The sequence below is a fragment of the Oncorhynchus mykiss genome, chromosome 5, assembly GCF_013265735.2.
Source record: "Oncorhynchus mykiss isolate Arlee chromosome 5, USDA_OmykA_1.1, whole genome shotgun sequence".
NCBI lineage: Eukaryota > Metazoa > Chordata > Actinopteri > Salmoniformes > Salmonidae > Oncorhynchus > Oncorhynchus mykiss.
Window position 1 is genome coordinate 59,321,924 of NC_048569.1, and position 12,663 is coordinate 59,334,586.

A 12,663-nucleotide genomic window follows, 5' to 3' on the forward strand; every position below is an offset into this window, starting at 1 on the left:
CCTTGAGATGTCTTTACAACTTGATTGGAGTCCACCTGTGGTAAATTCAATTGATTGGACATGATTTGGAAAGGCACACACCTGTATATATACACAGTTGAAGTTAGAAGTTAACATACACTTAGGTTGGAGTCATTAAAACTCATTTTTCAACCAGTCCACAAATTTCTTGTTAAGCAACTATAGTTTTGGAAAGTCGGTTAGGACATCTACTTTGTGCATGACACAAGTAATTTTTCCAACAATTGTTTACAGACAGATTATTTCACTTATAATTCACTGCATCACAATTCCAGTGGGTCACAGTTGACTGTGCCTTTAAACAGCTTGGAAAATTACAGAAAATTATGTCATGGCTTTTGAGTCAATAGGATGTGTACCTGTGGATGTATTTCAAGGCCTACCTTCAAAGTCAGTGCCTCTTTGCTTGACATCATGAAAAAATCAAAATAAATCAGCCAAGACCTCAGAAAAAAAATTGCAGTCCTCCACAAGTCTGGTTCATCCTTGGGAGCAATTTCCAAACTCCTGAAGGTACCACGTTCATCTGTACAAACAATAGTACGCAAGTATAAACACCATGGGACCAGCCGTCATACAGCTCAGGAAGGAGACGCGTTCTGTCTCCTAGAATGTACTTTGGTGCAAAAAAGTTCAAATCAATCCCAGAACAGCAGCAAAGGACCTGGTGAAGATGCTGGAGGAAACAGGTACAAAAGTATCTATATCCACAGTGAAACGAGTCCTATATCGATATAACCTGAAAGGCCTCTCAGCAAGGAAGAAGCCACTGCTTTTTAAGTTTATCTTTTTAATTTAGATTTGGATAGAATTTTGATTAACTACATGACAATGATTGAGATACAAAGACATCATTATAAATGAAATGAAACTATGCTGCGAAAATGTGCATCTAAAACCATTACTGGCACGCAAGATTGGTAGAAATGGTAAGATAAATTGGCATTCCACATGAGAAAGGTTGCCGACTCCTCGTGTAGCCTATTACCGGCAACTTCAGGAGAGTAAAGGCAGAAATCTGCGAAAGCCAGCAGCAGGAGAATGGTCGGGTCAGGTTAAAAAAAAATCTTCTGGGTATCTTGATCTCTGGCTCCCTCGAGTCATTTGTGTCTTATTTCATCAAAACAGAGCGATTAAAGCATCAGACAAGCTCAATGCATATAGTTGATGTTATTAAAACTAGAGGTTGGCCGATTAATTAGGGCCGATTTCAAGTTTTCTTAACAAATCGGTTATCAGCCTTTTCGGATGCCAATTATGGCTGATTACATTGCAATCCACGAGGAAACTGCGTGGCAGGATGACTACCTGGTACGTGAGTGCAGCGTCAAAAGGACCTTGTGGCTGCAAAGAGCCAAGGTAAGTTCCTAGCTAGCATTAAACATATCTTATAAAAAAACATCAATCTTCACAATCACTAGTTAACTACACATGGTTGATGATATTACTAGGTTAACTAGTTTGTCCTTTGTTGCATATAATCAATGAGGTGCCTGTTAATTTATCATCGAATCGCAGCCTACTTCAACTTCACCAAACAAGTGATGATTTAACAAAAGCGCATTGCTGAAAAAAGCACAATCTTTGCACAAATTTACCTAACCATAAACATCAATGCCTTTCTTAAAATCAATACACAGAAGTATATATTTTTAAACATGCATATATAGTTAAAAGAATTCATGTTAGCAGGCAAAATTAACTAGGAAAATTGTGTCACTTTTGTTGCGTTCAGTGCAAGCAGAGTCAGGGTATATGCAGCAGTTTGGGCCGCCTGGCTCATTGCAAACTGTGAACTAATTTGCTTCTGTAACCGTGAAAGCCTTGGTTTCATGCATGTTAATATCAGAAGCCTCCTTCCTAAGTTTGTTCTATTCACTGCTTTAGCACACTCCGCCAATGCTAATGTCCTAGCCGTGTCTAAATCCTGGCTTAGGGAGGCCACCAAAAATCCTGACATTTCCATCCAACTACAACATTTTCCGACAAGATCGAACTGCCAAAGGGGGCAGAGTTGCAATCTACTGCAGAGATAGCATGCAGACATCTGTCATACTATCCAGGTCTGTGCCCAAACAAATCAAACTACTACTTTTAAAAATCCACCTTTTCAGAAACAAGTCTCACCGTTGCCACTTGTTATAGACCCCCCACAGCCCCCAGCTGGACACCATATGTGAATTGATTGCCCCCCATATAGCTTCAGAGCTCGTACTGTTAAGTGACTTAAACTGGGATATGCTTAACACCTCGGCCGTCCTACAATCTAAGCTAGATGCCCTCAATCTCACACAAATTATCAAGGAACCTACCAGGTACAAACCTAAATCCGTAACCATGGGCACCCTCTGAGATATCATCCTGACCAACTTGCCCTCTAAACACACCTCTGCGTCTTCAACCAGGATCTCAGCCTCATTGACCGCTTCCGTAATAGGTCTGCGGTCAAACGACCACTCCTCATCACTGTCAAACGCTCCCTAAAACACTTCAGCGAGCAGGCCTTTCTAATCGACCTGGCCCGGGTATCCTGTAAGGATATTGACCTCATCCCGTCAGTAGAGGATGCCTGGTTGCTCTTTAAAAGTGCTTTCCTCACCATCTTAAATAAGCATTCCCCATTCAAAAAATGTAGAACTAAGAACAGATATAGCCCTTGGTTCACCCCAGACTTGACTCCCCTTGACCAGCACAAAAACATCCTGCGGCATTCTGCATTAGCATCATTAGCCCCCGCGATATGCAACTTTTCAGGGAAGTCAGGAACCAATATACCCAGTCAGTTAGGAAAGCTAAGGCTAGATTTTTCAAACAGAAATGTGTATCCTGTAGCACTAATTACAGTTTTGGGACACAAGTCCATGGAGAATAAGAGCACCTCCTCTCAGCTGCCCACTGCACTGAGGCTAGGAAACACTGTCACCACCGACAAATCTACAATAATCGATCATTTCAAAAAGCATTTTTCTATGGCTGGCCATGCTTCCCACCTGGCTACCCCAACCCCGGCCAACAGTTCTGCACCCCTGCAGCAACTTGCCCAAGCCCCCCCCCCCCCCCCCCCCTGCTTCTCCTTCACCCAAATCCAGACAGCTGATGTTCTGAAAGAGCTGCAAAATCTGGATTCCTACAAATCAGCTGGGCTGGACAATCTGGACCCTCTGTAAAAATTATCCGCCAAAATTGTTGCAACCCCTATTACTAGCCTGTTCAACCTCTCTTTCGTATCGCCTGAGAGCCCCAAAGCCATGCCCTGTTCTCCCTGCTTCAAATCACTGACGCGGGTAGTACAGGAACATCATGGCAAAAACTGGAAAATAGTTTCAGACCATCAGGCAGCTGAAAAGCCACCTCTAGTCAGCTACCTGCTACTCCCCCTATGGACATTTACCCCCCCCCCCCCCCCCCTCGACATTTTCCCCTCACACCCCTTCAATGGTCACTTACCTCACATGCTGCTCCCCTTATGGACATTCCCCCCCCCCCCCACCAAATGACTTGTACTCTTCCCCCACCCCAATGACATTCATCACTGTTGCAGTTAATATGTATATTATTGACTAATTAGAATTATCTTTATTTCTTTTGGTCCCCACACCCCTACATGTTTATGCTGCTCCTCCTTTGGTCATTCCCCCACATCCCCTAAACAGTCTTTACTCTGCCTCCACTCCAAATTGACATTTATTCATCCCTTCTACAGTTGTGAAGTATATAGTGCCATTTCTATTTCTATTGTTGCTTTATTATCACCATTTTCATTATTTTATTTCACTTTGTCCTGCATGTTTTAGCTCGGAGCCAAAGATTTTCACTGTACCCTGCAATCACCACTGCAACCCTGCACATGTGACTTTTAAACACTCAATCTCTGAATCTGAAAAGTGAGCACAGAGTGCTTGAAAGATGGACCATACCACACACACTGTGCAGAAAAAGCTAGCCACCCAGCGTGTTCCCAGTACGAGCTTTATTTTAGCTACTTGTTGCTGCAGTTCGGCAGTGCAATCAGCAAGTTGGTTCTGGTTTTGGGGAGATCGACTGTGTTTAGTGTACAATTTGTTCATGACGATATGGAAGTGGTTCACACCACCAACCTCTGACACTTCGTCCCTTACCGCCAATTCATGTCTATGGTTTAGACAGTGCCACACAACAAGGTTTGGATAGTGCTGGGAGAGCCTCCTGCGTGCAACGCCTGATTTCTTCCCCAGCATGACACTGGCACAACCACTTGCAAAGGACACCAAGTGTTTCTTCAGACAATTGTCGTTGAATTCGTGACCACACAAGCGTTCAAACAAATGTTTCACAGTCTCCGCCTTGTGGGTCAGGACGCTTGACAAAATCAAGACTAAATCTGGGTCACGGGGCTTGTCGGTTTTACATTTGAAATAAACTATCAGCGTAGTCTTGCTGCTAAGGCTTGTAAACTCATCTACGGCCCTGGGCTGGTCTGATATGCGAGTGCAAGACCAAGTCAAGCTTCAGCACTTGATTAAGATGGCGAGCATGATAATTGCTATAGATCAAGAATCAGCCACTAACCTGTACACAAAACTCATCCTCCGAAAACTTGAAAGCGTTTTACAGGACAGTACTCATCCCCTTTCCTCAAAATTCAGCCACAGCAGCAGCCGGACAAGGGGGGGGGGGGGGGGGGGGGGGGGGGGGGATACTTCTTCAAAAGAAAATTCTAACAGAGAGATATGGGGACTCTTTTATTCCAAGAGACATTTGGCTGTATAATAGATAGTCTGTGTGTCCCTCGAGTATACAGCATATTGCACTTTCATTATAAATGTGTAGCTATAGCACATTGAATGAATTATTTTGTGTCGTTTCTGTGTTTTCATGTTTTATTTACTGTCTTCTTAAGCACATGACCAAAGGATTTTTCCCCTAACTCGATAATAAAGTTGATCTGAATCTGACTTGTAAAATGACAGACGTGTGACATCTGCACATAACTTCTTTACAAACTATTCATGAGTATGCCTCCTGTTTGTTCCTCCACATATTGCTTGACCATACGTCAGCACATGGTAGCAGGCCTATTGGTGCCGTGGTGGTGGTGCCAGCTACAGGGAGAGGAGCTGTTCTGTCATCTGAGGGAACAGAGGTAGCTGAGGACCTGTGATCGGGAACTGTCAGTGTTGCGGAGTTCAGGCCTGGACCTGGGGACAGGGCAGGGAGGGAGCCGTCAAGGTTGTGGTGCTGGCTGCAAGCTAGTAGCCAGGACAGATGAGGGAGCTGGATTAGGATATTCACCTATGTCAACTTGCTGGCTGTTTGTGTTGTTGTCAGGCCTGTTGATTGTGGTAGTTGCTGCAGCTTTTGTCGTCATTATGTCTATGACAGCTAGCCAGCTGTCCAAAAATGTACCTCTGCTAACCGTGCATGCTGCAAAGTGATGAAATGATGACAAATCTAAGGATTCATTTTTTTACGTTCTGATTGATCAAAAAGTAGCCAAGCCTCTGACGGGCCTCCGCAGTGCACACATGTAGCCTACAGTTCATCATTCTCACCACTGTCGAGAGAAGACTGGGAAGAAACCACCATTTACCTACCTCTAGGCTGGGAAGAAACCACCATTTACCTACCTCTAGGCTGGGAAGAAACCACCATTTACCTAACTCTAGGCTGGGAAGAAACCACCATTTACCTACCTCTAGGCTGGGAAGAAACCACCATTTACCTACCTCTAGGCTGGGAAGAAACCACCATTTACCTACCTCTAGGCTGGGAAGAAACCACCATTTACCTCTAGGCTGCTATAAATATTTATCTGGTTTGTCATACTATCATTTTTCATGGAATTTTAGTGGTAACTTATTTATCATTTATGTTTAATTATCAGAATACATTTACCAGCTCCGCGTATTCTCAAATTGAAAAAAGTGAGGGAAAGCCGCTCCTTCACTACACCCCTGGGCGCGAGACCCGTTTTCTGATTTCTAGACCATTCAAGGACTTCAAGGACTCTTTTCCAAAAACCTTCTCAGATCAATTTATTGGATAGATAATGTTAATTAGGGTAAGGGGTTTGACACCCATGACACTGAGTATCTATAACGCAAAGTAAGACACCAGTGATGTGTCGGTATTGAACCCAACCCAGCTCACTGTTTTTCAAGCCAATATAATCTAGGCCTATCTACAGTACAAGCAATCGCTGCCTAAGTCAAGCAAGAAAAACGTGATTCCAGTTAACAATACTAACAAATAACAGAACAAGAAACCGTTTTCCAGCTTCTTGCTTCTTGAGGTCAGACAGTGGCATGCACTATAATCATATGTGTCTCTGTCCCAATCTGATGGTTGAAGTCACAATGGAAAGGCCAACCCGACTTGGGGCCCTGGCCTGGAGAGGCCAGCACTGCACAGACAATGGCCTTGTATATGGAGAAAGGAAAACAAGTGTCCTAAACTAAGTCTGTTGAAACAAGAACAATGCTGGGTGACTGGGCTAGAGCAGGGCCTCCACGGAGACCTTGGCCAGAGAGATATTTTAGGGTCGGTCTCTGTCCAAACAAGCAGCGGAAACTAAACTGTCTGCAGAGTGTCAACCATTTTCTCCCCTGCTCTTTAAACAAGGAAGTCCCCTTCAAAATGCCTTCATGTGTTGCGTTAGCAGAGGGAGGTTGGCGGCGAGTCATGCCCCGCCGGCTAATGCTGACTTTGTTCGTTCTGAGGGGGCTTAACAGCCTGCTTTGGAACAGGGGAAAGCAGGAAGAGAGTCTTCGGCTGATACATGATTGTGCTAAGCTAAAATATAACCACATAAATCATGAAGGCCCACACAGGCAGAGCCACATTCACGCACACTCTCCCATCGCCGCTTCTCTTTAACGGTCAATGACAGCCATTATGAGAGCATTTAATGCTGACAGGCAGTGCAGAATGGCCTTTAAAACAAATGTGATTTTGACATGAACTGCAAGAGGTCAAATTCCCAAAGAATACCGATAGGGCAATGCAGGGTGACATTTGACCATATCGGAGGAGCTGGAGGCTCTCTGGCCGGTGCCTCGGGGGTAACGTTACAGTGCACGATAACAGAATGTTTGCGTTTGGCCAACTCAGATTAATTTCACCAGGCCTAGTTTACCCGGAGGGAGAGACCAATTCCCGAACCGGAGGGATCACGGCAGGGTTCACTGCCACAGCCCACCTCTGGAGACCAGCCGAGCGTGCGGACCAGCAAAGACCGTCTCCACGGACCAGGTTTCAGCAGGCCATGATAGGGCAGGCGGGCTGGCTGCACAACACTGCTTTGTCTAAATCATGCCTTGAAGGAATGTTGTGTCTGAGGTCAAGTATGTGGCATTGAATGGGGGGAGGGGTGGGTTTTTATCTATGTCTAATGTGTATTCATGTGATATTTGAGTAACTTAAACATTACTACAAAATCTATGGGCTAAAGAAATCTAGCTAAAAACATTAGCTGACATGGACTGGTTGATCTGGACATTTCTGACCATTTATAAATAGCTCTCTAATGTAATGACAGACATGACAAGAGGAATACTGACGATGCACTACCCAAATTCAAAATTTCTCCTTGTGCATTTTACTATTACAACTTTGAAGAGTAAGTTGAAAGATGGACTGAGTTCTGAACCCTTTAGAACCCATAGCAGCTGTCAACAGTCTTTCTTTAAATTACTATAGCGGCCGCGAACAGCCTTGTTTTTCTAACAGTAATAGCTGTATCAATATCGCAAAATTAACTTGCTAACAACCTGTTGTATTCGTGTGGCTGTTGTCATCAATCAGAAACCCGGAAACAGGGTTTGCGGTCATTTGACTTTTAAAATAATTGTTTTTACTTAAATTACTCAAAATGGGGCCTCCAATTGGCATAGCATCGTCTGGGTTAGGGAGGGCTTGGCCGGTAGGGATATCCTTGTCTCATTGCGCATCAGCAACTCCTGTGGTGGGCCGGGCGCAGTGCACGCTAACCAAGGTTGCCAGGTGCACAGTGTTTCCTCCGACACATTGGTGCGACTGGCTTCCGGGTTGGATAGGCGCTGTGTTAAGAAGCAGTGCGGCTTGGTTGGGTTGTGTATCGGAGGATGCATGACTCTCAACCTTCGTCTCTCCCAAGCCCCTACGGGAGTTGTAGCGATGAGGCAAGATAGTAGCTACTAACAATTGGATACCATGAAAAAGGGGATACTTTTTTTTTTTAAATACTCAAAATGAAAATGCTGGAGTGGCCACAAATTTTCATTGTGGAAGAAGCTGTAGGTTGGTTGTTGGTTGGTGATATGGCTTCGGACACATCCTTGCACTTTGAAAGCGATGATGATGTCGAGGTGAGTGAAATAAGTAAAACAGCAGATGTTTGGTGTTTTTGATTGATGCTGTGAAACTGTTCTCATATTAGCAAATCCTGTCATGATCACTTGGTTGGTACAGGTGAGCACATCAGCGGTGGAGCTTGAATGATTGTTCTCTGTCTCATGGAAATAGTTGCAGTGCTTAGCTGTAAATAATCAGCTAACTAGTTGGTTGTTTTGTCTTGTTTCTGCTGATGTAATTCATATGGAAGTGGCCCAAGCTTCTTTCTATAGTTAGTTAGCTAGTCAGTCAGGCAAGAAAAGTTGTGTGGCGGTAAATTTGGGCTGTGCTAGCGAAACGTCAACCTCAGCTGTCACTTTCACTAGCAAGCCATACAGACAACCAGCTAACTAGCCACTGAAATGGAGATGAGTCATTTGTGTTTCTGTTATCATGGTTGCTAGGTACAGATATTCAGAGGCTATACATTGCCTTGTTTCCCTATTGTTTGACAGCTTAGCTTTCGTGTTAGGATAGATGCACGCACAATGGAGCTAAATATTAGCCTCCCGAGTGGCGCAGTGGTCTAAAACACTGTATCTCAGTGCAAGAGGCATCACTGCCGTACCTGGTTCAAATCCAAGCTGCATCACATCTGGCTGTGATTGGGAGTCCCATAGGGCGGGGGATGTGTTCTTAACTGGCTTGCCTAGTTAAATAAAGGTACAATTTTAAAAAATGGTTTAAAGTAAAATATGTTATTGCTTTGCAGTGATATTTGTTTACATAGCCAGATGCTTGTTTGGTCCTGTGTCTACCGATGCAATTCATTTGGAAACTGTCCCACCTTCGTACCTTCAGAATTAATCAGCTAACATTGGCAAACTCTGTAGTTGGTCTGTAAGGCAAGAAAATGAGAGCTGGAAGCAACATTGTGCTTCGCTCGCAACACTGTCACACTTGATCCAGTCACTCCCTCCCTACAAAAGACAACCAGCTAAATCTGTTTGCCCATCGGAATAGATTACATTTTTCAAAATCTGTTTGGCCAAATTGCGTCACGACGTGGGGGTCCTGAGCCAGAAGCTCTTCCCCATCGTGCAGGCCATGCAGAAGCACTTCAGCGACACCATCTTCTTCCTGTTCGTGGCCATGCACCACATCATGTCCACAGGTAAGGGTTGCCTTAGTTACAAAGATAAATATGAATGTGTAACTTTTTCATAGGTATTTGTGTCATCTTTGTAATCTTTTACTTTCAACATCCTAAATAAATAACAATAGTTGATGTTAGAGGTTGACCGATTAATCAGAATGGCCGATATCAAGTTTTCATAACAATCAGTAATCTGCATTTTTGGACACCGATTATGGCCAATTACATTGCACTCCACGAGGAGACTGCATGGCAGGCTGACCACCTGTTACACGAGTGCAGCAAGGAGCCAAGGTAAGTTGATAGCTAGCATTAAACTTATCTTATAAAAAACAAATCAAACACAATCACTAGTTAAACTAGTAATATCAACCATGTGTAGTTTTTCTAGCTTGTCCTGCTTTGCATTTCTGTGTGTTTATTATGTTATAATTAAGTCTATGATTTGATATTTGATAGAGCAGTCTGAGTGGTGGTAGGTAGCAGCAGACTCGTAAGCATAAATTCAAACGGCGCTTTCCTGCGTTTACCAGCAGCTCTTTGCTGTGCTTCAAGCATTGTGCCGTTTATGACTTCAAGCCTATCAACTCCCGGGATTAGGCGGGCAATACTAAAGTGCCTATAAGAACATCCAATAGTCAAAGGTATATGAAATACAAACAGTATAGAGAGAAAAAGTCCTATAATAACTACAACCTAAAACTTCTTACCTGGGAATATTGAAGGCTCATGTTAAAAGGAACCACCAGCTTTCATAAGTTCTCATGTTCTGAGCAAGGAACTTAAACGTTAGCTTTTTTACATGGCACATATTGCACTTTTACTTTCTTCTCCAATACTGTGTTTTTGCATTATTTAAACCAAATTGAACGTGTTTCATTATTTATTTGAGATTTTATTGATGTATTATATTAAGCTAAAATAAGTGTTCATTCAGTATTGTTGTAATTGTCTTCATTACAAATATAGAAAAATCGTCCAATTAATCGTTATCGGCTTTTTTTGTCCTCCAATAATTGGTATCGGCATTGAAAAATCATAATCGGTCGACCTCTAGTTGATGTGTTGAATCTGTAAACCGTTGTGCCACATACTGTACATTGACTTCTTGCCATCTATGAAAAATGGGTCTTGAAGTATGTGTATCCTATATTGCCTTTTTGCTTATAATCTGGCCCATCTAGGAACATATTCTTGTGTAATCTATCCCGTCGGATTATCCATTAGTCATACATAAGCACATCGTGAACTGAGAAACAATCTGGCCGCTACGGACTTCATAAAATCATTTTGATTGATTGATTGATTGAAAGTGCTGTATAGCATCACGATGATACTGTTTTGTGTGTGTGTGTGTGTGTGTGTGTGTGTGTGTGTGTGTGTGTGGTGTGTGTGGGGGGGGGGGGGGGTAATGGGAGGCATGTAACTATCGTACAATTGATTATGGAAACCTCTAAGAGGTGAGGATTAGGAAGAGAATATGTGTATGGTTGAGAAAAAGACAGGAAGGAAGAGATGATGATCCTGACAAATTGTATCCTATTTGTTGTCTGCTCCTTTCTCTCTCTCTCCCCATTAGTCTGTTCCTCTAGGTCAGTGAAAGCAAGGGAAGTTATATGGAGACTATGGAGACTTCAGTTATATGGAGTTATATGGAGACTTCAGCAGCAGAAGGCATGGAGGATGAGCAGTTATGAGATTATCGAAGAGATGTGGAGGGAGAGGAGTCAGCAGAGGGAGAGGAGGGAGAGCACAACTGAGAGGATAGCCTACATTTCCATGGAGGGCATCTGCCCCAATTCCCACCATTCACCCTTGTGCCACATACCCTGGGCCTAAAATGACAGTAGCAGGGGTTTGGAGTTGTTTTAAAAGTGGTAGGAGTCAGTTTATGTATGTTCAGATCTAGTGTTTAAAAAAAATTGACAGCGAGTGTCTTTACACAATGGAAGAAAAAATTAGTGTTATTTCTATTGACATGAATGTGATGTCATATTAAATAGGTTGTGCTCTTTAAAACTAAGTTAACTTGTATTTGTAATTTGTTCTTTGTTTTTGAGCTGTGCCTGAAATGTGTGAGGAAACAAGCGTAATCTTACATTCTCAGTAATCCACAGCAGATTCTAGAATTCTACTGGGGTCTAAAGGGTAAGAAAACACCCCGCGCCCCACAGTTTGGGAACCACTGACTTAGGGGACATACTGCTTAAGACAGACAGAAAGAATGAAAAATAAACATTTAGTATATTCCAGCAATTGTACTGAGTCATCGACCTGCACTCACTTCCTAAACATAATCTAGTGCTGATTAGTGATGTGTGGGGTTGTTTTTAGTTGTTGCAAAAAAAAACTAAAAGATGTGGGTCGAGATAAAAGTTGTGAGGAGGACAAGGACTTTGCAAGTTCTCATCACCTTGTTTATTCCCCATGTTCTTGTTACAGGCTGAATTAAAACATGTACACACAAAACCCCATAATGACAAAGTGAAAATGTGTTTTTAGACATTTTTGCAAATGTATTGAAACTGAAATCTCATTGACATGAGTATTCACATCCCTGAGTCAATACTTTGTAGAAGCACCTTTCCACAACTGGATTTTGCAACAATTGCCCATTCGTCTTTTCTAAATTCTTCAATTCTTTCAAATTGGCTGTTGATAATTGCTAGACAAGCCAAGCTGAAAGACTTGTCTCACACACACACACTGCTCTCCCACTGTACACTGTACTAGATAATTAAAAAAAAAAGCTATTATTGATCACTGTTGAGTCATGATCACAATGATGACACTTTCTAGTCACCAGTGCATTGGCACCTATCTGAAACTCAGTGTAACTGGGGCAGACAACATTTTGATGGACTAACAGTTTCTCTGTGGAATGGCACAGACTACATTTTTTAATAAATAAGTCTGGCCCAGAATCAGATAGTGGCCACATGACACAGTGAACATTCCAGATCAGGCTGTTTTGAGCCTGCCTAGAGACATTTCATACTACATTGAAAACAATCTCTGGCTTTATGCATGACCAATGGTGTCATTCACACAGCTTCTCAACACAGCCCAGTCCAGCCCATTTCCCAGGCCTCTCAGCCTGGATTGACGGATCTGTTGGGTAGGATTTGAAAGCTGGAACAAGCTATTGAATCCTGCGTCCATGGAAATGCCTCGTGACTGCGCTGCAATTCCTTGAA